Source organism: Gastrolobium bilobum, unplaced genomic scaffold (genome assembly GCF_033153095.1).
Source record: "Gastrolobium bilobum isolate Gb01-03AN ecotype WA unplaced genomic scaffold, APGP_CSIRO_Gbil_v1 utg20853, whole genome shotgun sequence".
NCBI lineage: Eukaryota > Viridiplantae > Streptophyta > Magnoliopsida > Fabales > Fabaceae > Gastrolobium > Gastrolobium bilobum.
The window spans coordinates 1-6409 of NW_026899901.1; positions in this window are offsets into that span (position 1 = coordinate 1).

Here is a 6409-nt window from a genome sequence, read left to right on the forward strand (position 1 = left end):
CCATTTCCAAAACATACAAGCAATTTATTAAAGAAGCAGTACCAAAAATAATATCATTCAAAATGATAGAAAATGTACCGTCCTTAATAGTGAAAGCAAAACCATCTTGTTCTTAACAAGAAATAGAAATAATGTTTCTAGAAATGCCGAAAACATAAACACAATTATTAAAATGCAATAAGAGGCTCGTAGGCTAATGAGGTCGGTATCTCCACCAGCATGAGCAGCAACTCTTGCTCCATCACCAACGCGGAGGTCCACCTCGTTCTTCTCCAATCTTCTAGGGCTCCTAAGCACCTACAATCACATTGCAGATTATAAGAACCACAACCGGTATCCAATACCCATGAAGTTGGATTAGCACAAGAATAATTTATCTCAATCATGTAAATACCTGAGGTAGAAGCATCACCATGCTCCTTCACACTCTTCAGGTAGTCTGGACAATTCCTCTTCCAATGGCCATTCTTGCCACAATGGAAGCATACAACATCGTTTTTGTCCTTGGGTGCACTCTTACCTTTCTCTTTGCCCTTTTTCTTATTGGATTTTCCTTTGGGCTTAAGGGAATTGCCTTTTGCAGGCTCCTTGCCCATACCCTTGGCCCTTTTAGGCCCACCAATCAGAAGAGCTTGTGTCTCATCCTTCTTGATAGACATTTCAGCATTTGTTAACATACTTAACAACTCTGGCAAGCTCACAAGCATCCCATGCATGTTGTAATTCATTATGAATTCACTAAAAGAAGGAGGAAGTGATGATAGAACTAAGTCATTAATTAATTCAGCATCCATTGTGAACCCTAGACCCTCTAGCTTCTCAATGAGCGCTATCATCTTCAATACATGGCGGTTAAAACACATGCCTTCAGTCATCTTGCATAGGAACAATTCCCTAAAGGTCTCATACCTCTCATGTCTGCCTTTAATATCATACAACTCCCTGAGATGCAGGATAATAGAGGGGGCATCCATATGCTCGTGCTGTTTACGCAGTTCAGGCGACATGGATGCCAGCATGATGCAACAAGCCAACACATTATCATCCATGTGTTGCTTGTGGGCCTCGAAATCAAATTCCGTGAACCCATCTTCCCCTTCCTTAGGCGCAATAGGTAAAGCAGTGTCAAGGACATAAGCAATTTTTTTTCGGCCCGCAGAACATTTCTGACGTTCCGATACCAGTCCATAAAATTAGGACCGGTCAGTTTGTTCGTATCGAGTATTGAGCGCAGTGACAGTGAATTAGTCATACTAAAAACTGAAAATGTAAAGATAGATTAATTAATATATATTGTCGTGTAACAAATTATTAAAGACTTTAAATAATTTGTCCCTCCCACTATTTTATCTAAGTCAATGACCCTTACCATTTGACTTAGGGTTTATCTACTTTTAGATTTTACCTTAGCGGGATTAAGAGTGCGATTATTTATTTTAACCCCCGTATGAGACCGCAAGATTAATTTAAATAATGGGTTGATCCTCATCAACAGTATCTCATACCCTCTCTTAACATTAGGTTGACAACTCTTTGTCACTTAGTGGTGCATCTCATGCATCCAACCTAGCATTATTACCCTAAGCACATAAGCTCGGCTGAGCCTGCAACTTATACCTCAGTTAAGCACTAGCCAGCACCCTAAGTGTCTTACACTTCTAATATTACTCTTACTCAACGAAACAGTGGGTCCCAACTGAGTTGTGGAGCACCACTATGTAGAGGAGGTTCGAGTAATATTGGTGGTGGGAGGTAATCATATGCTTAATAATTTATTCCTTTTAAGGGTTCCTTTTATTTAGGGGTTTATTAGGTCTCATTAGGGGTGTAAATGGGCCAGGCTGGCCCAGCCCAGCCTACGGCCCAGCCTACATTAAGCCCAGCCTAGGCCCAGCCTTTCAGAAAAGTAGAGTAGGCTTAGGCTTATAAAAAGGCTTTTTTAATAAATAGGCCATAGGCCAATTTTGTCAAGCCCGGCCTACGGCCTTGTAGGCTGGCCTATTTAATTTATTAAAATAAAATAATAAAATAATATTTATTTTATGTGACAAAGACACAAAGTACCAAATACCAATATCTCTTACTTTTTGTGCTATTTTATTTTACGAAAGGAAAACTTGTCTAATGTCTCCAAATTTTACATGCTGTTGCAGCTTAATACCATGGAGCAATGGGTACCTTGTTGGATTATGATGTTACTGATGAAGATCTTTCAATAATGCTCTTCTTTCCCTTGTCTTGATGGTGGTTTAAAGATTTTTAGATGAATGACATTCTCTTGTAGACTTTGTTTCAGCATCCACTAATTGTATTTTTTTTATTTCTCCCATTTCTTTGACTCTATTCCTCTATGATATACATTCTAGAGCTGAGGTATTATGTTGACTCTTTCTTGTTTGTCATTTTTTTCTTATGAGAAGTACTAGTGCATGCATGAATGGAACTTTCTTTACTCTATACAATTATTTTTTTTTGCTTAGTATATATAGTGGGAGGCCTACAAGGCCTGTAGGCCATGTCAGGCTTTCTTATTTTTGAAAATGGGCCGGGTTTGGCCTACAAATAAAGCCTTTAATAGGCCAGTAGGCCAGATAGGCTGAATTTTTTTTGACGTAGGCTTGGGCCAGGATGGCCAAAGCCCAGCCCATTTACACCCCTAGGTCTCATCAAACGCATTAGTATTATTATCATGCTAGTCGTATCCTATATCAAACATCTATCGGATTACACTAGTCGTAATTGGACGTGCATAATAATACATACAAACGCGATTTGTCCAATTTCATGCATGCTAGACGTCTTAAGCCACAAAGCATACATATCGCGATATATTATCTCATGCATGCTAGTCGTACAAAACATACATGCAAATAAAACAATTTTTATTTTGAGATAGTCATGGTGCTCGCTAATTTGTCCATCTTGCTTCTCAAGCCATGGCTTCTTGTCGTCTGAACGCCAAGAGCCTAATTTTTCTAATTACAAATAATTAAAGAAACTCCAAAACATCTTTGGAGGGACAAACTTAAAATACAAAATTTAAAAAACAAATTACAACTCTAATTAAATAGAGCAAAATTACAAATTAATTTAAAATTCGAAATTTAAATTTCGGGCACCATGACCATCCCCTTCCTTTTTGCACCTGAAATGTTAGACAACTTACAAGTACAAAATATTATCATATAATATGCCTCTCACATATGTCTTGATATTTAACAATTAAACATCAAAACAAAAATTCAAATTCAAATTTTCTTAATTCCTTATTTGGCCGAATTATATATAACAATCAATATAATTCAAATTTTGTTGACTCTTTCTCAAAGAACACAAAATTAAACCATGCATGTAGCCATAAACACCTTAATGGCCGAACCATATAAATATGTATATGATGCAAATTTTCGAAAAAAATTTCATGCTTTGATCATGATACAATTCATGGAGAAAATAAGAAAACAATCAAGGTATTTAAAATACCCTTCATGGTCGAACTCTACCTTTCCAAAAGGTGTTTCCTTTTTAAAACTTCCATAAAGAAAAAAAAATAACCATGAACACATATGGATATATGAACATAGCAATCATATTAACATGTTCATAAAAACGATAACTTTAACGATTTAAAGCATTGTACATTAAAATCCATATGTAAAAAATTAAATCTTTAACTCTTTAAAGAAATTTTAACCGTGAAAAGCATTCTCACAAACAAGGTACCATCACCCGCCGATAGTAAAGCAACCAGGCTCTGATACCACTTGAAAGAAAAATGAACTTGAAGGTCGAGGCATGTGATAGGGAAAAACAAAAATTTTCGCTAGCGGAACACACATGCACATCAAGATACGTGCTTTAAAACGTATATTATACCTTTGTTCGTGAAACTTCAGGATGATCAAGGTCAGGTTTGAAGGGTTCAAACCCTCTAACGTTGATCCACACCACCCGCGTCTAGATGCAAGAACTCCTTCTTATAGAACCACCAATTGATCACCACAATGAGGCTTGTTATGCACTCAATGTATGAAAGAGGAGGCTAGGCAAATGTGTTTAGAAGAGTGATGTTTTCGGAGAGAAAACCTCACAAGGTGGCGCATGGAAGGAGGAGAGAATGGCTAGGTCTTTTTTCTATAAAAACCCTAAGGAGGAACACACTTATATATAGCACAAGAGTGCGGGAATAAATAAGTGAAATCAGATTTTTCACTTCAAAATCCCATGAAAGTAGCGCACAACAAATGAGGAGATAAATGAGTTGTTGCACTTCAAAACTCCAAACAACCTCTCCATTGAATCCTTATGAGATAAGATCTTTATCTAATCAAGATTCTGACCTGATGGTCATCACATGATCACTCATACTGTGCGTCCCATTCAGTCCCAAAAGGAGTCCAGATACGTTTGAGTAGTTGCATTCAAACTTGAATCAACTCACTCAAATATTCTCCCAACAGACCGTATCTTTTGGAGCTGATTTTGATGACTAAATGACACTCACCAACAGCAAAAATCAGTGCCCCAATCTTCTTGGATCATGTCCAAAAGATCTCCTCTTGATACTAGTGATTTGTTCCAACAAGATCTTATCTTATCCTTTTGTTATGAAACAACTTTTCATAGCCAATTCAAATTTGAATTCAAATATTTAAATTCGAATATTCAAACATTCAAATTCAAACTTTCAAACATTAAAATTCAAATTTCAAATTTCAAAATTCCAATTTCAAAATTCAAATTCAAAATTCAAATTTCAAATTTCAAATTTCAAATTTCAAATTTCAAATTCAAAATTCTAATTTCAAAATTCAAATTTCAAAATTCAAATTCCAAATTTCAAAATTTAAATGTTTGATAATTAATTTAACCAATTAAATTAATTAGTAGTGTCTTGGACTATCCAAGCCCATTACTGTGATCCATGCGCCCTCCACCCTCAACGTGGACTTCCAAATTACTTCTTGGACTAATGACCATTATTAGGCCCAATACCTTTAATGCTAGTTCATCTATACAATTGGGTGTTAGCGTGTGACCCATTAGGTCCAACATAGCCACTGACATAAATGGGTTCGGGCCCAATAATCCCACAACTCATCTAATGACAACACAGAGCACTAGCAATGCTTTGTTGCCCCAGAACTAGTTAGATTAATGACTTGATCATCCTATTACACATATTTGGTTGCCGTATGTATTTCCCTTCATCTCGGTTACCTTCCCATTAACCTAGGGTAAGGAAATGTATCAACCCTTGCGGTTTAGGGTAAGCTTTATTTGAAATAGGGAATCTTCAATTTACTGACTCTAAAGGCAGATCATCTCATCATCTCTTTTACTATGCATAGATTCCTGAGTCCCTGTAAATGTCATCCTGATTTCTCCGGTTTACAGATAACCTAATCTCTCACAGAGATCTGACGAATTCCTTCAGCTTATTACCCTAGCCCTGTGCTCTTTCAGGACAAGCCAAACAGTATACCTATGAGTCTCCATGTTTCAGGCAGACGAGGTATACAGTCAAGGCATGCCTTCTAGAACAAGTCTAGGTAATAACTTCTGGTCTAAGGAAAGACATACCCAAATATAAAGAGACTACTCTAATGATACTCTCTGTGAGATTTCCTCATAGAGTCTCTTTGTGGGTCTGTTCAGTGCGAGCTATACCCTTATAGGTCCACCCACGACTTTAGCTAAGACATCTCCATATCTGTAGCACATGAGGTCTTTACCTTGTATCCGTATACAAGTAGATAAGTCGTGCCAGTCTTATCTGAGATCACTGATCCCCATTCTCAGTGTCTCTAGACTAGGAACATAAAATTAGGAATAAACGTGCGGTATCCTTTAATCCTCATGATTGTGATCTCATCACAAATACTCAAGAGATACCTGTTCTATTCCAAGGGGTTTATCCAGTTACTCATATATAATATTAACAGTAATATCGAGACATAATATGAAACAGGATAAAGAGTGCTTATTATTTATTTGCGACAATAAAGGTCTACATTTAATATCCTTATTTAATCAAAAGATTGTCTCTAGGACACCCATATACTAACACTTGTTCCAATTTATCCATCTCTATTAGGTCTCTATTTTTCACCATTGAGCATTTCCCAATTCATTTGCCTGATATTTTTAACAAAAGAGACCTCACTCTAGTATACGAACTTTTATAATCTTTTTTACAAAAGTTGCACATCCAAAACAAATTCTCTCCTGCTTCCACTCTAGCATCTATTTTGGTAACATATTTCCGTAGGGATTTATCCAATACTTCATTGGCAATAGTGGCACTAGCAGCAGTGGCACTATCATTGGCAGTGGCGGAGGCAAAACTTGAACGATTCATACTGTAATTCTGTAAATGTGTCAAACAAAAATAAAATTAATAAGAAAA